Source organism: Ochotona princeps, chromosome 2 (genome assembly GCF_030435755.1).
Source record: "Ochotona princeps isolate mOchPri1 chromosome 2, mOchPri1.hap1, whole genome shotgun sequence".
NCBI lineage: Eukaryota > Metazoa > Chordata > Mammalia > Lagomorpha > Ochotonidae > Ochotona > Ochotona princeps.
Genome location: NC_080833.1, coordinates 59788202 through 59811754, shown reverse-complemented (window position 1 = coordinate 59811754; position 23553 = coordinate 59788202). Strand labels below are relative to the sequence as shown.

The window sequence follows — 23553 nt, the reverse complement described above, 5'->3', positions numbered from 1 at the left end:
AAAAGATAAGAAAAATATAAAGGATAAAATATACTTCAAAATAAAGAATCAGTTGCAGAGGAAATGTTTTAACTGCAACCAGCTATCCTCAGTTTGCTTTATAAATTACCTCTGAGTCCATGGAAATTTCACAGTATCCTATCAAATAGAAACTGGATGAATATGTAGTACCTATGGAACAGAGAATGCAAGTCAGATATTTTGTAGGATTTTGAAATTCCCCTTGAGAAACACGTATTACCAGTCAGTGAAGAATGGTTCTTTCACATAGCAGAGAAGCAACATAAATAAAATTTAAGATGTAAAAGGAGAGATGGAAAAAGTCAGCTTGGGATAGGTACAATCAAGTTCTGCGTAAAGTGGCATAAAATTTATTTAATATAAGAGATGTGCTTTTTGAAGTCAGGGCATATAAACAAAAGAATTTGTTCTTAGTTCCTTCTATTCATTTACTTCAATCTTTTTCTATCATCTTTTGTAGTGAACTTATAAGGGATGTAGGGATGGGAAAGAATCTCTGGATATTTTATTTTGCAGCTGTATGTGTCCTAGCAAGTTATCTATTTATCTATTTGCCAATTTTTAATTTGAAAAGCTTTGTAATACACCAGTAATGAATGCATTAACAACTCCATCTTCTGTAATCACTGCAGTGCCTGCACTGCTATTTGGCACTCATTAGCTAGAACTGCCATTCACCTATAATTTATGACTAGCATACAATTATGTGTTATCACTACTTCAAGTGATTAGTACACTGCATGTTTCTGAGATAATGGCATGCAACACTCCATGATAAATTGTACTGCAGTGGATGGTTCACTGCTGTCATTTACTCTATTATTGTCCTAAAAACAGTCTCAAGACAATTATAGTGAAATATGAGTACCTCTCTAAAGTGTGAATATTGGGTCAATGCTTTCCTTCAGAAAGGGATAAATGGTCTTCAGGAAAAAGACAGTACTTTATGTTAACATGTAGGCAAGAAAATAATCTGATTAAAGTGAACCATGGAATATTGACAGAGATGAAATTTTTCCTTAAAAATTCATGATCATATTTTGTGTAAAGACTAGCTATTTAGTAACTTGACAATAAAAATAAATATTTTAATAATAATATCATGAGGTACACAATGGATACATATATATGTTTATTTTGATAATCTTACATAGTTCATTAGGGCTCAAAGGATCAAGAGTTATAAGAAAGTGGGTAAGAAGATTGTTTCCACACTAATATCATTTTTTTTTTGTATCTGGGGTAAGGGAAGAAACAAAGGGAGAAGCCCCACCCAGCCTCCCACCCATACCAGGACCTCAATATGGGGCATGCTCTGAGGGTCCTGCTCAAGCAGTTTTGATAGTTCAACAGTTTTTAATTGCTGCCAGTCTCACTGTTCCAAACACAATGAAATCTATTCAGAATCCACTGGCTGACATAGTTTCTTCATGGTTGGCGTTTCTGAGATCAGCAGTTCAGTTGAAGGAATCTCCAAAGAAACTTCGTCTGAGGTGATCCCAGACCTGATTCTCATGTGTGCTTGCCAGTACAGGGTCGGGCACAGTCCCTTGCCCCAATGAGCTTATGCACATGCTGGTGGTTGCAATTGTTGGATCATTTCTGTTTCCAGCCCTGTCTTCCATGTGAACCAGTGCTTGTTGCAGTCCAGCCAGATTGTGCCTACTTCTTATTTGGCCCTAATGTAAACCAGTGGGAGCTGCAGCCTAGTCAGGGTAACTCCGCATAACCATCACCAGGCCTGCCCCATACCCTTATTCCCATGCTTGCCACAATGTACCGTAGACTCATTCAGTCTGTCTCACATCCCATTTAGCTCATGTACATGGCAATGGGCATCAAAGCCTAGTTCAACCCAAGCAGCCCTACTATCCTGCCCATACACATACTGGTGAGTGCCTTTCTAGCCACCCAATGGATACTTTTTTGAAATAGAAATGATCAAATTTTATGTGGTGCTATAAAAACAGAATTATGGTTTTTTTTAAAGATTTATTTATTTATTTATTTTATTGGAAAGTCAGATATACAGAGAGGAGGAGAGACAGAGAGAAAGATCTTCCGTCCGATGACTCACTCCCCAAGTGAGCGCAACTTCTGGTGCTATGCAGATCCGAAGCCAGGATCCAGGAACTTCTTCCAGGTCTCCCACATGGGTGCAGAGTCCCAAGGGTTTGGGCTGTCCTCAACTGCTTTCCCAGGCCACAAGCAGGGAGCTGGATGGGAAGAGGTGCTGCTGGGATTAGAACCGGCGCCCATATGGGATCCCGGCACATTCAACACTACGCTAGGCCACGTCGCTGGGCCCAAAACAAAACTATGTTTAACATTTTCAACATTTTAGCTTTATTATCTGCCTGGTAAGTCCACAGTAGTTCAATGAACAGCAATAATTATGTACTGTATTAATTAAAGCACTTCTTGAAAGATTTAACAGGGATAATCTGAAATAATTCATATAGAAATCTTAGCAACTAGATATTTGTTTCTCAGTTTTACAAAGAAATACATAAGGCATAGAAAAAATATATAATTTACATTAGCAATGTATATACACAGGAAATACATGAGTTGTATTAACGTCCTTGGGCTTAGACAAAATTTTACAAAATGTGTCCTTAATAAAAGAAAATTATAATTCTCAGAGTTCTAGAGCTGGAATTAAGAAAGTGAACTTACAAGGCTTGTGATAACTTCACAAGCTATAAGAAAGAAGTCTTTCTTGTTTCTCCCGGGACTCAAAAGCCCCAGACATTCCTCGGCTTTAGTGCATAATACTTCGATCTCTGCCTCTGTATTTACATGATCCAAACCATGTGTCTCTGTGACCTCTCTTCTTATGTAACAGATATTGGGTATTCATTAGTACCAGTCCAGAGGACTTGCATCTTTACTAATTACATCTGTACATCTGCAGTGACTTATGTTCATGTAAGTTCCTTCTGAGATTCTGAGCAGAGGTCTTTAGAGGACTCTACCCCACTATAGCGTTAGAGTAGAAGGCTCCAGTTAAGCATGAGCATACCTCAGCATCTATACGATATATGTTTTTGTGCCAGTAATATAGCATGTTTCAGTAAATATTTCATCTACTAACCATTCCAACCCTCCAGGTAGATGTTTCTTCTCTTCTACATATGCACATACACGCTTGAGGTCATTTGACAAGCAATAGCAGCATTTAAATACAAAATTATTTTTCTGAAATACAAAGTTCTGCCTTCTCTTGTTTATTTTCTTATCTTGATCATCTTTATAGTAGAAATCAAATTCCTTGAAGTAATTTCTAAAATCTATCAAAACCTCCCTCCTGCTTTTTCTACTCTGTCATCCAGATATTTGTTTATCAGCTCTGACCTGGTCTCCAAGCTTTCACATTGATTCCTCTGCCTACTTTACTCTTTTGGGCATTTTTTGTTTGTTTTTGTATGCTGTTATGCTCTCATTTTGTTGTTTTGGCAGTCTGTTCCTTCTCAGGTCCTAGAATATGTTTAGTCAACATGTTATAGGATTCCATGTCAATGAAAGCAACACCTAACACAAGTGATTGTACCCTTTTGTGATTGTCCATTTAATGGTCTTTAAGTCTGTGGGAGCAAGTACCACAACTGTGAAAAATCCTAGTCCATTTCCAGTACGGCCATGCAAAATACACTATATACAATATAAAAGAGAATAGTGGCTTATGATCAACTATTTATATGTTGAAAAATGAATAAAATTAATGATAAATTGAGGTCAGACTATCTCTTTGCACAAGGTATTGTAGAGGCAAAAAACTGACTCAAATTTGAGTCAACGTGCCCTTTTTTTTTTTCTAAAAATGCTTATTCTGACTGGTGCACTGAAACTCAGAAAGTAAACATTTGGCTTCCAGCAAAGAGTTGAAAATCAAGTTACATGTCTGAAGTGCCACTTGCTGCTGCTGTTTTTTCATTAGTGTAGATGATTTTGGCAATGCTCTAAGAATTAAGATGGAATATTTCCATTTTCACTTCTTTCCCTCTACTATGGTAAATGTTGAAACACAGTCAGAAAATGTGTGGTGGCAAGCAAGTTTCATAATAGCATAGCCATGACATAAAGCATGAATGACCAGGTTCCCTTTTCAAGGCCCTGGCTGCTTCCTGGAGTTGGACAAACTCTAAATTTAAAGCTGCATGCTCCAAAAGCCATTTGTTAACAGAGCCACGACAACTACATACAGGATTTCAGCTGAAGCATTTAGCTCTCTTAGGACAGAATGCTATGGGTGTAGCACCTGCCATTTTAGAGCATGGAATAAACTGAAGCCACTCAGCATAGTTTCTCTCTGTTAAGCTACATGCAAAATAGGTACCAAGAATACATCTTTTGCTGTATACTCTTGTGTTGCAAAGTGTCATTTTGTGTGATTATATACAACCTTATTTGTGACATGGAAATTTGATAAAAATTTCAAAGTTATTAGAAAGAGCAGAGTTGAAGTGTGGTGTTAGCAGGCTGAAGAGTGAAAGTGATAGTCGTCAAAGATTTTTTTTTTACAGACCATCTGTGAAATTCGCTTTGCTTTCTTGAAGCTGTTCATGGTTGTAGCAGCTGGCTATTTCCCATGTGTACTGCTAAAAAAGGGTTTTCTACCTAAGCATATAAATCTATGAGTGAAAAAGAGTTCTCATGTGAAGTTAAAAAAATTCATGAAAGCATGGGATAAATGTGCACAGTTGTTGTTCCTACAGTGATACAAGTGGGATTTTTGAGAAAAATCACATAAATACCACCGAAATTTTTCTGTTTTTTTATGAAGAAGTATAGTGTGAACAATGGCAAAAGGCAATATGCGTGCAAATCAATGAGAAATATTGCTTTGCATTATTCCTAATCGCATTATCTTATTTCATTTCATTTTTGAATTTAACTTTCCCCTTGGAAATTTACCAACCTATAGTTCTTGATTATGCAGTGATACTCTTCAGTATAATTATAGTGATTGATTCATTTGCCTTGTTCTTACACTCCAAATCTTCAAGTTACAGTCATCTTGTATGACCTCCAGGTACCCAGTTCATCTATATTTTTAATAGATCCCAGTAAGAGAGGATTATTTTCTTTAAAATTCAAGCTTACAATTTCTCTTTCTCCAGTAAGGCCTGTGGTGATAGAAAATTTATGTGCACCACTGTCAACGTGCCATTCAAGACGAATTATTGATGCCTTTGGATGATGACTAGATTGAATTGCTCTATTTTCTTTCCATAACTGCTTACTGTGAGTGGGAACACCCAGCATGGGCTTTTCCCTCTGTCATAATCCATTTCTTACAGAGTAGTGGCATTTATTCGAATTTTGCAAGTATAATATCAGTTCTCCATTCATTATTTTTTCATAAGTGCATCTTAGTGTAATAATCCTCTGCTCTCTCCTCTCATGTTTTTGTCACAATTTATTACATCAGCAAAGAAATCTTTGTTTTTTTCTAGCCTTGAATATACTCAGAACTCATTTAGATTTTCTAAAACTGACACAAATACACATAATTATTCCTTGTCCTATATTAACTACCCAGCCAGTCCAGATTATCCTACTAAATACAAAATTGCAATACAATTGATTTGCATCCTTCCTCCAAGTTGTGAAAATAGGAAGGATTTTAAAAGCAGCTTTATTATCTTGTCCTTTAGGCATGATCAACTATTTTTCTATGATCTTGAACTGTATGTTGCTTTTAACTCCTTTAATTTTTGCTTCTCTGCCACACAGCAGAAATAAAAGGAAGAAGTTACCATCTGCAATGGTTCCCAACACCTGCAGGAGTTTTTGATTTGCCTGTTGATGTGCTTGAGACATGGTGGATTTTTCAGAACGCTACAATGTCTTTGTTATACAAAAGCACAAGATAGGAAATTATAAATTGACCTTTTATTCTTTAAGATCTTGTATTGTTTTACCTAAATCAGACATAATTAGGTGTTTGCATCCACAAAGATACTTGGAAAAATCAAGATTAGGATTGACATTTTGAAACTGCTTATGAGAAATTTACTAATAATAGGAAAAGAAGGGTATAGTATAAATAGGTAGGAATGATATTAACAGTGCCCACCTGGTTAAAGGGACACTAGGACTTATAATTATTCTATTTTTAAATGGAATCTAACATTTTCAGCAATTGATATGTTCTTCATGTGTGTATTAAAAGAAATTTTTTGAAGTTTTCACTGTGTTTCCAAATTTGTGTTAGGAAATACATAAAAACTGTTCACTTTGTATAAGTAAAAGGAGTTATCAGAAAAGAAATCTGCTACAATGCATAGGTTCCTGTGTTAATAAGTGCATATTTAAAAATTTACCTACAGTTATTTTTCCAGACATTATTCAAAGATACAGCTGTGCTGTTACGGAAAGAGGTATATCCGTATTTAATAGAATGCTGAGAATCATGAAGTGTGAATAGATTATAATTTAAAAATAAACTTTAAAAAAAGTATTAAGCCTGTAATGTCATTTCTGGTATCTGCTAATGACAATAGGTTTGATTAATGCGATGAACCTTTGAGCTTCTGAGGGCACAGGTGTTAACATTCTACATCACCAGTTTGCATATGGCACTGGATTAATGAAGAACTCCACAGTTACAGCAATGTAACTGCTTCTAGATTGGCATTTTTTAAAATCACATAACATAGTTTACAAGCCCAGCAAAATGTGGTAATTGTAACCTTTTACCTTTTAAATTGGCCATTTTTAAAATTTTCTATTTCATCATTGGATCAAGTAAACCTATTATCTGCAGGACAATTAAGGATGAACCTACTAAAACATTTACAAATATGACTTTAAATGAACTTCCCAAAATTATCTATTAAATCCTAATATATTAGATTGTTTTCTGTCAGGAAGGTTAATACCCCCTTAATCAGAAGTGAGCCACATAGGCCAGCTTGTAGCGCAGTAAGTTAAGTCACTACTTGTAAAGCCAATATGCCATTTTTGAGTGTCAGTTGAGTCCTCACTAATCTTTTTATCTAGCCAGTAGCCAGATAATGACAGATAATGTCCCAAATACTTGAGCCCTACCACAAAAGAATGAAACTTGGATAAGGTTCCAAACTCCTGGCTCTGGACTTGTTCCTCCTTGGCCACTGCTGCCATTTGGGGTGTTAATCTGCCGGTGAAAGATTGACTTCTCTTTCTTTCATATGCCTATCAGATAAATAACCAAATGTTTTTTAAGTGAACATTAAACTTAAATATAGGAAATAGCTTGCAAAGTTCCAAATTGTAGTGAATGAAGGGGAGAGGTCCCACCTAGACTTTCTTAAGTAATTTTCCACAAGGAAAGTGCTATGTCCTGATTCTCGTCAAACTGCCAATCAGTGTTGTGTCAAACTCTTCAATACTTTATCTGTTGTGAAAAATTTGAAATGCACATGGATGGCACCAGGGCATTGCCCCAAAGTGAAAATATCATTAATGTTAAAGACTATGCAGCACTGCTTGCATAGACACACACACAAAAAACAGAAAACCTCATGAAGTTAATTAAGAAATGCAGACGTTTACTGCTTTGCCTATCATGTGAGAAAAGTGATTTGATGTCTGTGTGTAGTGATTTCATGTCTGTGCTTTGGTCTGGAATGTCTAAGATTTCTTTAGCTCTGTCTTTATGTTCACAAACTCTACAACACTATTTCAAGGAAATCACCAAATTAAAAAATCTAAAAGGATAATGTGATGGTGGTAAGAGTTTTGCAAAAAAAAAAAAAGGGGGGGGGATGATTTTAAATTCTTTTGTTAGAAAAATGAAAGTATTTTACACAGCTCTCCCACTGTCTGGCTTCATTGGCCAGAACTTGAATATAAACACACGAGCAAACCACAAATGAACAAAATGACACTATCATGCTTAATTCCAACTAATTGCATTCACAGTCTAGTGCTGTCATCCAGACCACTAACAGCGTCTCACCCAGTATTTCCTCAAACTGAAAGTGGAATCTTCCTTCATAATTCCCCAATCTTTAAAAACCCATTGGGGGATGCTTGAAGTTAATGTAATTATAGGTAAATGTAATGGTAGCTAACTATGATTTATTCTTTTTTTAAAATGAGGGCATTCTTTTTTAAAAATAAAGCCTATCATAAAATGATATAGCTACAGAGAAGATTCAAAAATCTCATGGAAATGTGTGTTCAGATAATCTAACCATATATTTTTAAACTTTTTTACAATGGAATAATTCATCTTTTATAGCTATTTTCCATGAAATTTTTAGGCTTCATGTATTAATATGTAAAAAAAAACCTCAGTCTCATAAATGGAAAAATGTATTTTGTGTAGACATACAATGGATCACAGATTAATATATTGGGTAATTGGATTGACTCCTGCCACATAAAATAGGTGTCAGCATTAAAAAGTATAATTGCTATGCTGACTTGAATGACTGAGCCTGGAAAGAGCTGGAAGCTACTTCATTCATATGTGTGGTCCTAATGTGGCTATTGATCAGGTTTTCTCCCTGATAACTAGATCCCAGGCAAAGGAAATCCAGAGTAGAGTAATGTGGACAGCAAACACTACAAAAATTAGATGGAGTGGAGAGGAGGATGAAAAACATTGTAATAGAATAACATTGTTATTTAAAAGCTTAGCTGAAATCTTTGGAAAACTTGAACTTTCAGTTCAAGGTATATTTTGAAGGGAAAAGAGTTGTCATCCACTTAATTGTGCTGGCTTCAGATCGGCTGCAGCCATTGCAGCCATTTTCTGTCTCCTTTCTCCGTGTAAATCTGTCTTACATTTTAAAAAAATTCATGAGCAAAATATACTTAACGATTTCAGTTTTCCTGCTGTTAAAATACCTACTATATATATCTTCATCTGAACCCAGTCATAGAAGTTATAATAATGGGATTTGTAATACATCATTCTCTTTCTCATATTCAGTTACATGTAGTTGCCTTTAAAAAATGTTTTCGTTGGAAAACAGACACAGATCCTGGGCTAGGATAAAGCCTAGAGCTCAGTTTTGGTTTTCTGCATGTATTAAATGAATTGATGTACTTGAGCCACATACTTCCCTTCAGGACACAGGATGATGGATCAGAAAGATGAATAGGTACTCAAACCATGTGTTGCTATGGGAAATCTGGGTGTCCCAGGTGGTATCCTAATCACTAAGCCAAACATTCTCCTTAAATTTTCAATATTCAAATATACTATACAAATGTATAAGCTGTTCCTACAAGTTCAAAAATGATGTGAGTATAAAACAGCATTTGAACACAATTTGGCAAAATGTAAATAAAGATACATGTTACTTTACAGAGAGCAATTTCATATTTGTGAAGTTATGTTTTTGCTATACCTACATATTGATATTAAAACACTTTTAATTGCATCACCATATTAGCAAAGGGTTTTCTAGAGGATGACTAGCTAATCTCTTCGGTAACTGAATTAGGAGTAATAGCACTGGACCCAGCATGGTAGCCCAGTTCCTAAAATCCTCACCTTGCATGCGCTGGGATCCCATATGGGTGCAGGTTTATGTCCCAGAGGCCCTAGTTCCCATCCTGTTTGTGACCTGGGAAAGCAGTCGAGGATGTCCCAAAGCCTTGGGACCCTGCACTCAAGTGGGAGACTCAGAAGATGCTCCTGGCTTCAGATCACCTAAACTCTGGCCATGGCAGCTACTTGGGGAATGAATCAGTGGACGAAAGATTTTCCTCTCTATCTCTCCTCTCTATCTGACTGTCCAAAAAAGTAATAATAGCACTGTGTAGGCTCTGTATAAAATAGAATGACTATCGGTGACCTCACAGCTAGGAACCTCTTGCTCTTTTGCACACACACACACACACTCTGATAATGTATCATCAAGGTACTTTCCCATAAGCAGTTCACATTCTGAAATAGTAGCAGGAGCCTGTAGGTAGGCGATGTACAAAAAGATCCTAGCTAGATTATGAAGGAAGGGAGTTGCTTTTAGCACATTAACAAAGATGGTTTAAGTTATTTTAACAAAAGCACCTTAAATGGATATAGGTCTAAACATTCTTGCTTATACACCGACTAGATGAACAATAAAGAACTAAAATTCAATTATTTAAGAAAGAACACTGACCAATCTAGAATTCAAAGAAAATGCTTTGTATTTATTTTTTATATGATATTTTCATCTATTTGAAAGAAAGAGGTTGGTGTGGGAGAGGATGAGAAAGTGATCTTCCACCATCACCCCATTCCCAATTCTAATAGCCAGAGCTGGGCAAAGCCAAATTTAGGAGCTAGGACCACCATCTGAGTCTTCCACATGGATATTGGATACCTGAGCACTTGGGTCATCAATTACAGTTTTGCCAGATATGGTCTTCCCAACAAGCCGTTGAATTTATCTGGACAATAAGATGCTGGACTCTATGCTTGGTATATGCTCGCAATGAAAGAATCTCTAACTGATCTTGAACTGTGGTAATGCAACATGTTAGAGGAATCCACCATTGGGGGAGGGGGTGTTTGGGGAGGGGTGGGGGGAATCTCAGTGCCTATAAAACTGTGTCACATAATGCAATGTAATTAATAATAATAATAAAAAAGAACCAAGAAACCTTGAGTGTCCCAAACCCTGCTGGGAATACCACATTAGATTAAAACACTATTCTTCTATTAAAAAAGAAAAGTGGAGGAAAGATTAACTTTCTATGCCACAACATCTTCTCCTGTAAGATTAATTTTTTAGCATGAGCATTCATCATGTTTAAAACAAAGGCTAAGCTATTTTTGTGGCAGTTACTGTTGTTATTTGAAATGTTGCAAAGATCATCCTGATGCTCATTCAAGGTTAAGGATACTTATCACTAGAGTGACTTATTTTTGCTGTCTGAAAAGAAAAAAAGAAAGTATACTTACAGATGAAGAAATTCTTGGAATATTTGGAAGAAATAAATGCCCAGGTTTTTAATAGTGTATCTGAGAAAGATCAATGGGAGACATTTTTTAAATTCTACTAAATTAGCATTTGTAAATGCAATAATGAGCTATGCTTTAACATATCATTATCTAAAAGATAGGTGCTTCTTAATTTCTAAAGGATTTTTAAGTACACTGAATAGAGCCAACTAGGGCAGATTTTCATTATAATGTGATATCATTATACCAATGATTGCAGGCTAATTCCCCACTTATACAATCTGACCACTGACCATGCTAGATCAAGAGGATTTAATTTCCTTTGTAAATGTTCATTCCTGCTCATTTTATTTGAGAGCAAGTAAAATGGAAGTTTAATAAGGGAAGAAATCATTGTTAAACGGAGAATACATAAAAGCAAATGCTGTGGATTTTTAGTCACAATAATTACACACTTCCTTTTACCGTCATCCCCTGACATATCAGTGTAAAACCAAGAAGAAATCATGTTTTCTGATTTGTTTCCAATAACCTTTTAAATGGTGCCCACAATTGTATTGACCTTTAGTGTTAACAAGTGTGCATTGGACTCTTGTCTTCAGGAAACAGGGCACAATAATAGATCCAATCCCCTCTGTCTTAACTGACGTTTTGGCATTCTTCACTTTTAAGCCTATATTGGCTTTTTCTTCATGAAAACATTACTTGCTATTTGTCAACAAACTTTGTCATTTTTCTCCATTCACAACATTTTTAATAGTATGAATGTTTGTAAATAGTATATTTAGTAGTGTCTCAAATATAAGAATTTTACAGCATGCTTTATGAAAACTGATTCAAAAGTATTATCAGAATTTTGTAAATGAAAGATTCGGAGCTCAGAGGAATTATATAACTTTCCTAATTCATTTAGCTACTAAACTACAAAGTGGGATTCCAGCTTGCTCTGTTTAACTCCAAACTTATGCTAACTACAGTTTAATTATGTTATGCAAAAGCTCTTCTTTATTTAGCAAACATTTTCATATATATAATTCCATTTAGTTATTAAGCAGCTATAGGAACTAGTTATTACTGACATTTTGCAGAGCTCTGAAATGAAGGATTGAGAAACATAGTAAGCTTCCAATGATGACAATTTTGCCAAATGATTCCTGGGAATTTGCATTCAAAGTTCTTCATTTTCAGTATCTCTTGACTTAATAGTTTTATACCCATATATTCCAATTTAACCCTTACTGTCACCTTCATGATTAGTGATTTTGTTACCTTGATTTTATGGCTGAGAAAAACAGAAGTTTTGAAATAATAGGACATAGAAATAGAAGGTGGTACACTGAGGACTAAATCTGCCATCTACTGACTCCAATGTAACTTCTTTCAAAGAATATGTATTACTTTAGCCTTATCCCCTCAGCCTCGCACTTATTAAAGTGCATTATCGCTATGTGTAAATGTGGAATTGCATTTTGCAGTCTTGCTTTCAAGCTAGTAACAAGTAATGCTTAATGGAATCCTTGATTAATGCTTCATTGGAATCAGATTCCTAAGGAGAAAAAATAAGAAATGATTAATTTAAAATCAGACTTTGTAAGTCACAACTCTAAATAATAGACAAATCCACAACTAAAATTTAGATAAAATTGGTGATTTACTGAATAAGTCATACTGAGTCGACCTGAAATATGACTAAGTATTTTCTTAGGTAATGGAAGAATACAATAAAATTCTTACATGTGTATATTTGGTAAAAGTGTGATTTGTAGATACTACATGCTTATGAAAGAGTTAGAAGTTATCAAATTACACATGTTATGGAGTTAATATTACATAAGGTAGTACCTATGAAAAGTGGGCACCATCTTATTGTTTATTCTAGAATTTACAGGATTCTTGTTTCAGTGGGAACAGTTTTTTTTTTTCCTTTCTCTAAAACTTTTCATTTTAGCAATACATAATTTTATATGAACTAAGTGCAAGTTACTACAATCAAATAAGCTATGAACATAACCAACATTAAGTTTCTCCACATTTTTTGAATCCTGGGAAGGAGACTTTAATTCTGGAAGAAATATTTAGTCCTGCAAGTGAACACTGTGTGCTTCCTAATGAGCCACTAATGCTCTTGGGGATGCTGGGAAGAGTTTAGGATGCATACAAAAAAATCAAAGCCTAATACAGTATAGCAATTAATTTCAAGATCTGTTCTAGCCATTAAATACTCAACTTCCATAGGAAATAAAGATACTCATATATTCATTTTGTGTTATGATAGTTTTATCGAATTCTAAAACCCTCATAAACTTAAACATTTTTACCAGATTCAAATTGTATAGCAACAAACTTTTAAAAGGATTTATTCGTTAATATATTTTTATTTGATAAGGCAGATTTACTGAAAGAAGGAGAGAAGGAGAGGGATCTTCTGTCTGTTAGTTCATTCCCTAACTCAGCTCAAAGAATGGAGTTGAGACAATTCAAAGTTACGAACCAACAAAATTTTCCAGTCTCCCCTATGGCTGCAAGGGACAAAGACTTACAGCTGTCTTGTTCTGCTTTTCCCAGTCGCAAGCAGGGAGATGGATTGAAGATGGAATAGCTGGGAAATGAATAGCTGTTAATATTGGATGATGCCCCTGCAGGTGGAGGATTAACCCTCTACCACTGAGCCAGCCCAGGCAAAGAACATTTTTAAAATCTACTTTATAATAAATATATTGGTAGAGAATTGTACATAAGATATAAAACAAATAAGAAAGTAGCAGTCAATTTATATTTAAAAAAAAGACATTTAATGATGAAGCTAAAATGAAAATTTCTAGAACATACACAGTTGCTAATAAATGCTTTTGATTTCATGACGTCAAAAGTGATTGTGTTATTTTCTCAAAATTTATATATGAATCAAAGATATAAGTAGACTGCATTTCAATAAGTTTTAAAAGCCATTTGTTAAGTTACTAATATGCCGTACATGTTTTTCAGAGGAAGTCTCTGTTTCCTTGAAAGATAACCTGTGGGTTATCTTAATGTAAAGGTCAGAGGAGAAAGGATGCCTATGGAAGCTTATGTTATTTTCATTTATGTTACTCACAATTTTTATAATATATGATATAGAAAATAATTAAATTAAAACTGAATATTTATCTCTTCATGATATTGTTTCCAGTAACTCATTTAGTAAAATGGTGTCTAGATCACAATTGTGGAAATTATTTTCTTTGTATTAAGTTTTTCATTTTATAGACTCTCCGTGTTATATTAGGTAGTAAGAGAATAATAATTTTTTTTGTGAAAATACTGATAATAAGAATTGAGTATGAAGAACTAGAAATGAGATTTGGAACCACTGTAGTCACATGAGAAGTAAATTAATTGCCAAAAAATACCAGAAAACACATATATTAAGAAGTTGCAAAAAAATAGCAAATAAACACTTAAGTTACTTAAATATAAAGTGGGCGGAAAATTTCCCCATTTGGTGCAGGGCATCACCAAAATAAGAGATGTTTATGGAAAGAAAAATATATAAAATGTTGAAATCTATTGATGCTTGTGCTTTACTTCACATGTAACAGGAAAGAAAAAAAGAGAATGTGTTGTTGGCATAGATAGATGAATATTTGCACAGTTAGCAAAACAGTAAAAAGACACGTAGAATGTGGATAAATGGTTAGTCTGATGTTAAAAAGAGTTTTGGTTTGATGTGTATGTACTCATCTTCAAAAATTTGGAATTTGGGTGAGACACCTTGGCCATATATGAAGTGGTGTGAATGACATTATAAGTGATATTTGAAACTTTAAGAGGAATTAGTTTACCTGGTAGGCAAACTATCAGCTTTCATTTGCCTTGACATAATGAATGAAAACTAAACAGGTTCAAAGAAAAAAAATGCTGAGATTCTATCAATAAAAATTCATCTGTCTGAGAAGAGTTAAAAAGGATTTCACACACAAAAAAAATAACAAAAAGGATTTCACATATGAAAATGTGAAGACCAAGAGAGACTTGGTCTTAAAAGAAATGTCTTGTCAGTTTTGGAGTAGCACTGAAGGGAGAGATTTTAGATGAATTGGCACTACTGAAATGTTTGAGATCAATGTTGTTCTACTCTTGCTTTACTCAACAAGATACTGAAATTAATAATTCAGCATTCTGCTTTGGTCACTCTCAAAATGTAATAGTATGACTCCCAAGATTATGAGAATGTCATATTTTAGTTCTTTACATTTCTCCTTTATTTCATGTTTTTATCTAAATTTCTTTATGAAAAAATATATTTGTAGCTATAAACTAAGGTGCTAGTATCTGATAAAATTACAGCACTAATATGGATAAATAACACTTTTCAAAAATTACTCACGACTACTTTGGAGAAGATGTTTAAAAGATAGAATAGATATATGTTAAGGGAAGGGATGAATCCAACAGGGGAAACTAAAGAAAGTGAAGACCACAGATGTTAAATTTGTTTTCAGTTTCTTTTCATGAAAAACCTATAGTTAAATTCAATGGATGTGGGCAAATAAAATCTTTTTCTTTTTCTCTTCTTTTTCTCTTTTCATTCATTCATTTGATTTTGTAAAAAGTCCTTTATGACCTCTACTAATTGCATGTACTTTAGTTGAAATGCTATGCATGTTCATGTAGGATAATAGCAAAAGAGAACTTCAAAGAGAGAATTAATAAGGGACATTAAAGAATGGAAGAGATTCTAAAATATGGTAAATAGTATTAGAACAGAAATGTGCGATTTAATAATTATTTAGAAAAGAAAAAAGAAACTGTTATCTATTATGCAAAGGTCATTTTGGAAGGTTCTAGGAGAAAGACCTATAAAGAAGACAACAGTGAGATTATAAAATTTCTTTAATTAAGGAATAATGGTTTTAGACTTGTTTCTGTGGGCCAAGAAGGGTTATTTGGTGATGCTGAGTGGGGCTATTTGCAATTAAATAAATTTCAGGACAGCTAATCAGATGAAAATGGGTTTAAACCTGATAAGGTGGTAAGATTACTATACAAATGCCCTATGGTGTAGACTTGTTTTGTGTTTTCCTGAAATCTGCTATGCAAGACTATTTAGTATGACTGATCGTAGCATATTTTTTAAACATTCATTGATTTTCCAATGGTAAGTGCTATTTTACTTTATTTAATTAATTAATTTATTTATATTCTAAAGTCAGATATATATAGAGGAGGAGAGACAGAGAGGAAGATCTTCTGTCTATTGATTCACTCCCCAAGCAGCCGCAATGGCCGGAGTTGAGCTGATCCAAAGCCAAGAGGCAGGAACCTCTTTCAGGTCTCCACATGGGTGCAAGGTACCAAAGCTTTGTTCTGTCCTCGACTGCTTTTCCAGGCTACAACAAGGGAGCTGGATGGAAAGCAGGGTTGCAGGGATTAGAACCAATGCCCATATGGTATCCTGGGAGTGTGCAAAGTGTGGACTTTAGCCTCTAGGTTAAAGTGGTTTTTATATGGACATTTGATCTATAAACAATTTACAATGTCAACAAATACATGTTGAAATACATTTTGTTGCAAATCCAGTAGACACTTTGAAGATATTATTTAAAACCGAGTGTTGTGAAATATATAAAATCAGTCTTTTCTAGATAAATTATGACCTACTTTGCTCAAATTCTTCAAAACTTACATTTTATTTGTTGTTTCTAAAATGGTTCCATTATTTCTTGTTTATCTTCTAGTTCTTCATTTTCGTATTTTCCTTACAGTCTTTCAGAAGAAGCCAGAGCCTTACATTGCCCAGTTAGAAAACTCCGATGAAGCTTCCTCATAGTATTCATGGCCAGCCAACATTTGGCTTCTAATTCCATCATGTGCTGATGGGATGAAATTATATTTTTTGCCCATAAACACCTGACAAAATCTAGGATGAATCTTGATATTCAGCTATACATTATCAATTAAATTAATATCTGCATCTCAGCTACTACTGAAGTCATTTTCAATTTACCTGCTAACACAGACTGCTTTCAGGGAGTTTGTTACATGTCAATATAAGATCCCAGTGATTGGGGTTCAGTGCCCTTTAAATTTGGAGACTCATAAAGGGACATTATCTATATTCCAGAATCCATCTACTACCTTATAAGAGACTGTGCCATTCATTAGGTACTCACATAATTTGACTAAAGATTATGAATAATATAATTTTTCAACATATTTAAATAATTCAGTGAGATGTACTAGAACTCAATATTTGCTGAATACCATGTTAGTAAAATAAGGGAAACCTTAGAACATTATAGATTTTCATAATCTCCAGGATGTGATAAGAAAGGTCATATTTTAGTTAGACTTGTACTCAGATTTCACATCTAACTGCATGCACTTTCAACTTGAAATGCATCTTATTCTAATAAAAAATTGAACTGTATAATAGATTTTTGTATCGAGAAGTGAAAATACATTGCAGTATGCATCAATACTCCCAAATAAAAGATGTACTCCTAATGAAACTATTAAATATATCTTGACTATAGGATGTACAGGATGCTGGACTTTCTAACACTGTCTGTACCTACAATATCAGGATACAAAGACATAGGGAAAATTGGTAGAGGGAGAGAAACTGGGGAGCAGAGCAAGGGAAATCCATGAGCCTATAGTGTATCATAAAATAAAATGAAATGAAATGAAATGAAATAAAATAAAATAAAATAAAATAAAATAAAATAAAATAAAATAAAATAAAATAAAATAGAAGGTGAGAGTGAGGTGAAGTGACAGAGAGAGCGAGAGTGAGAGCAAGAGAGAGAGAGAGAAAGGAAGACAGGAAAAGGAAGGAAGGAAGAAGGGGAGGGAGAGAGGGAAGGCGGGGGAAAGAAAGGAAAGAAGAAAGAGAAAGAAAGAAAGAAAGAAAGAAAGAAAGAAAGAAAGAAAGAAAGAAAGAAAGAAAGAAAGAAAGAAAGAAGAGAAAGAAAGGAAGGAAAAGAAAAAAGAAAGAAAAGGAGAGAGAGAGGGAGAGAGGAAGGAAGAAAGGAAGGAAAAGAAAAGAAAAGAAGAGGAAGAAAAAAGAATACTAACTTTGGGCTGGTGTATTGGACATAAGAAGGCTATCCTCTTCCTGCAGCACAGGCATCCCATATGTGCTGAGTTACTTTCTTAGCTGCTCCACTTCTGCTCCAGCTCGCTGCTATGGCCCGAGAAAGCAGCAGAGGATGACCCAAGTCCTTGGGTCCCTTCTCTCATGTAGAAGACCTAGAAGTAGCTCCTGGATCCAGGTTTCAGAATTGCTTATTTTGGTCACTGTAACCTTTTGAGGAATGAACCAGTGAATGACAGACCTTGTTGTCAGTCTCTGTTCTTTCTCTGTAAAAATCTATCTTTCAAATAAAAATAAGTATTTTTAAAAATCTGAAGTAAAAATATTAACTTTAGAAAGTACTTTATCTCTTTAATCCTAGAACACCCGATTTCAGTGTTTTATTTATCATTTTGTAATTTTAATAAAATATATTCATGATAAAATTAGTATCTTACCTTTTAAAAAATTTATATAAAGTAAACAATAGATTTAGGAGCATTTTGGCACTTCTCACCATACCCTACTGCCTGCCCATGTTCCCCACCTAACATCCCCCTTCCTTATTTTTTTTTAATTTTGCAATGGCATGATCTCTCTCTCTCTCTCTCTCTCTATATATATATATATATATGTATGTATGTATATATACAAATATACATATGAACATATATAATTTATTTTTTATCCCATATGGGTGTTCATTCATGACCCAACTGCTTCATTTCCAATCCAGCTGCCTACTTGTTGCCTGGGAGGGCAGTCAAGGGTGACTCGGGTCTTGGGAATTGGCACCTGTGTGGAAGACCTAGAGAAGGCTGCTGGTTTCTGACTTTGGAGCAGATGCGTCACAGTCATTATGACAGCTTGGGGAGTGAACCAGTGGATGGAGTTCTTTGTCTCTCCCTGTCTCTGTCAATCCAGCTTTCCAACAAAAATAAATAAATATTTATTTTTTATTTAGAGAGATCTACCATATGCTGTTTCACTCCTCAGATGTCCCCAATGGCTGACGTTGAGCCAGTCTCTAACCAAGAGCTTGGAGTTTCTTCTGGCTCTCCCACATGGGGGCAGGGACTGAAGGACTTCTGCTGCTTTCCCTACCTACAAGCAGGGAGTTGGATCTGAAGTCAGGCAGCCAGAATTTTTATTGGTGCTTTTTAGGGAGATTGGTGCTGAGGAAGAGAATTCACCTGATATACCACTGTGCCAGCCTTGATTTTTTAAATGGCAAATTGCCATTTTACGTTGTAATCACAAACTTAACATGCCTTTAGATTAAGATAGGATACTACTTAGAATTTACAGTTAAAATGGTAGCATTGACTTTCCAATGAAAATAAAATAAATTTTTTAAAATGATAGCATTGATGATTAATTATTACTGTTCAATACTTTATGTGACTGGCACAAATAGGATTCTAATACATTTGTTAGTGTTATTTGTATCACTGCAATTTTTATATTCAGCAATGCTCTATTGTAGATTTTTTTAAAAAGTAAATAGTTTTTAACATATTCCAGTTTAGTTTAGAGTTATAATGCTAAAAGTAAGCTTTTAATTTTTGCAGTCTTTCTTCTGGGTAACAAAGAGGCAAAGGGCACTGGAAATTATAATTATTGCTTCACTTTCTTTATCTCCAGCTTAACACTCATTAATTATGAGGTAATTATGTGTGTAAATTATTCTGGTAATTGCTTAGGTCAGCAGATTTTTTGAAGTATTCCATATTATTTAGGCTTATAGACAACCAACTTTAATATACTGTCATTCAATTATGTCAAGCCTGAACATATAAATTATAATCCACCAACATGATAAAAAAGTAGGATTCATGATAATCAATCCAGTTTAATGTATAGTCAACTTAAATACGAACTTATCCGGGACTAGAGCTTATAAACAATCTTTTTTTTTTTTTTAATGTCAATGAGAAACAGGAGCATAGAGTTTATAATTTAGTGCTGAAAATATTCCTCCATAAAGTATAATTGAACAGTTATTAATTGGAATTCTAAACATTTCCCCAAACTCCTGAGTAATAAATGGTATTAGATACTATTCTAAATTTACATATTTTCAATTACATAAATGATTTAGGCTATGAAAAAAGACTCCCTAACAACAGTTATTATGTTACTTTGAGAAGAGAAATACTAGCTAGACTCTAGAGAAATTTTCCTAGAAAATGTTAGTTGTCTGAAAATTGACTATGCATCTTTTAGAGTAAAATTGTCCTTTATTAAATGATTACCAAATCTATAATGAGCAGATGGAGAGGTTTTTTTATTTTTTGTAATTTCAAAGAATCCAGAACAAATTTGCAAGAGAGTACTTATTTTTACTTTTATTTTTATTTAAATCCTGTTATAAATAAAGAAGATAAACAGTGTAAACTAATGCACAATAAATACCATAATTTCAAAAAGAGGACGATTACAAAATCTATTCAAAACTTAATTTTACAGTCTTTAACATTCAGTTGGAAAGACTAGGAATGAGCACTGATATACATATTTTTGGTTATTTTTTTGTTGATCCTTCTTCAAAAATGAATAATCAAAAAGTTTTTAGAAAGCATAAATCCTCACATTGTCATAACTCTACTAAAACTATATTTAGTAATGCGACTGATAAATAAGCCTCCAGTTAATTGTTTCAGAATTCCTCTTTGACATTCCAACAACATTTACTTCTGGAAAAATCTCTTTATTTTAACTTTTCTTACTATTTATATTGAAATATCTATTCTGTACTCTTTTTAATACTAAAATAGACTGGATATCCACGATTCTGTTCCCGAACTCTTCTCTATTCATAAGGTCCCATTCATGAGACATTTATTATAATTTTCAAATAGATTTTTTTCCTTCCTGTAGCTTTTATAATTATGATGCCACTTCTCTTCCCGATGATTCACTTGTATCTTGAATGAAGTATAATTAAAGAAAATAACAATCTACCTTTAAACCAATTCTTTTTTCCTAATTTCCCAATATATAAATAATCTGTATATTCTAGGTATCTCTGATTTCTTAGAAGCATTGTAATATTTTAATTCTTATTTTATGCTACACCTAGGCCTCTGTCTTTTGGGACAATGAATCCTGGCTTTACTCTATCTCGGTCCTATCTTCTAAGTAAGATTGTTACACTTTCTTCTAACTGCATTCACTGCTTATTTAAAGAGTCTTTACTTCAGTGGAACAAGATCTTTTTTTTTTTTTCCACTTTTAGCCTCTTTTTTGGGACTATTCATCTTTCAAAATTTCACTGCTTATAATATGGTGCTCTTATGATATGCTTGCCCATTTGTCTCGTTATTTTGTTTATAACTGGGGTTTTTGGAACCGTGAATCTTCAACTTAATATCTTTAGCAAAAAGCATGGCGCTTAAAAAAGAAGTTCAATAGCTACTTGATTATACTCAGTGAGCATAATAATTGAATGAATGAAAATGCTGCCTTGAGCACTGCTGTTTTATGGCTCTCTTATGTTGGAAAAGACATTTATAGTCTTAGGCTCTTTTTTCTCAGATATATAAAGCATACTAAGAGTTATGATGAAAATATAAATTATATAATAGATATGAAATTACTTATGTTATCATCTAGTTCCTATGACATGCCCAAATGAGCCCTACTCTTAAACTTTTTCAAGTGTTCTTTATTTTTTGTAGAGTGTCTTCATTGTGTATTGAAACTGTTCCAAAATCTGCAAGTTGGCATGTAAAACATCTACCATTCAGCTATGTGTGAATTTTAGAACTTCATTCCTCATTTGTATGCTATGTTCCTTTTTTAAAAATCAGATCAGATCCTTTGCTTTCCCACCACTTTACTTCCTGTTCTGCACCTGTTGCATTTCTCTTAGATTCTCTTGCTGAGAACTCTTTTAGTAGGTCTTATTCATCCTGAAATCTTACCACCTTGATTCCTGTCTGTAGTCATCCTGAATATCAACTAATTTAAGTATTTTTTTTTTTACTTTTAATACAGTAAGCTAAGTCTTCTCCCTATTTGAATTTCTATAAACTACTTTGTTCACTGTTTTTAAAAATCATATCTAGCATGGTGAATACAGTATGGTATTTTGCTTTTCTTTCCTTTAAGATGTAAACTTATTGAGTATAGTTTTATTTTTGCATCTTTAAATTTCCCAGTATAATTTTAAAGTCAGGACTTACTTAAAAATTCTTGAAGAGATTGAAATGGAAATTAACTGAAATTATCTAAAAAATCATGAATTAATTTTTAAGTATCTTTGTTGCTTAGTAAGATTAGGCAGGTGTCTGTCACCTTATTTTCTCTATCTCAAGGTAAAAATAGAGTTTAATTAGTGGTAATAGCAGTAATTTTCCTGTTATATTTTCCTGTCCATTAATAGCTGATTGGGATGACCAATTCATTTCATAAGGGTCACTGAGCATCTGTTAGAAAATGCTGACTTTCAGACACCACCAATAAAGATGAAAGTTAAGTGTTTGTCATAATATGTAGGACAATTTGATATTGGCAAAATCAAAAGCACATTTTTCCAAAATTGGTATCCTATCCTATTGGACCAGTATGTATGTATCAAGGAAATTTAATTCATTCTTATAACTCCTTAACATGCTACTTTAAATCTATCCATTATCTATAAAGAGCTGTTTTTATTTGATACTTAACTTTTTTTCTCAATTATTTTGCACTAAATGAAAGAAAGCAATTCAGAAAAGAATTGTACACTGGGGTTCAGGGGGCAGCCTCCACTGCCATTATTCCCGTGCCAGTGGCAGCCAGTGATGGCCACCTCATGGGGACCTGGGCTTCAATTTTGTAAGGGACCAGGGGAGTAGCACCAGTGCAGTTGTGTGGGGACATGTGGGCTCACACCCAGATAGGTAGAGTGAGCCTGGGAATTTCCCAGGTGCTTGGTCCCAGGTGGAGTTGAGAGTGGGGAGAAGAGAGCCCCAGGTTATCATGAGGGGCTGGTGGGCTGGTGATAGGACTCTGGAAATGTTGAACTGGCCTGTATCTTAGGGGCATGGATGGATACACTCCTGGACTAGCACACATGCCATGAGCTGGAAGGCTGGGCTGGGGAACCCATGTACTCCTAGGTGCAGGGACTGTAGATTGATCAGAGAAAGGGGCATAATAATGAGGAGAAGGAAGGATCCCTTAGGCAATGTGTTGTAGGTGAAGAATGACTTTGGAGGCACTCCCAATGACAAGCGCACTGTGCTTGCAGGTAAGCGAGGGGGGTGAGACCAGTTCTTTGGAGGGGAGAGGCCAGAAAACTTGTGTGGGTCATACTAATGCACCAGCCCAGGTAGAAGACCTGAGCTGGGCTTTTTAGCATGTACCACAGCTGACTGTCACTCCACTGGTACACACTAAAGCTAAGACTGGGGGCCTGCCTGGCATGGCTGGATCACAGTATCCTCTAGTGAGTGTCAGAATGAGGGACAGGTCACATTAGACTGGGCCATGAGACTAACTAGCATGCAAGACAGCCAGGTCTGGGGCAAGAATCTGTGGAGGATATGTGGGCTCACCCCTGTGGAATAGCAATTTTTGATGATTACTTTAAGAG

At 34.6% G+C, this 23553-nt stretch overlaps 1 protein-coding gene across 1 annotated transcript in view; it reads left to right on the top strand.

The window, feature by feature from the left end:
* NEGR1 (neuronal growth regulator 1) overlaps window positions 1-23553 on the top strand; it is an 856411-nt gene that overhangs the window by 301038 nt on the left and 531820 nt on the right. The gene's annotated exons all lie outside the window — the stretch shown is intronic.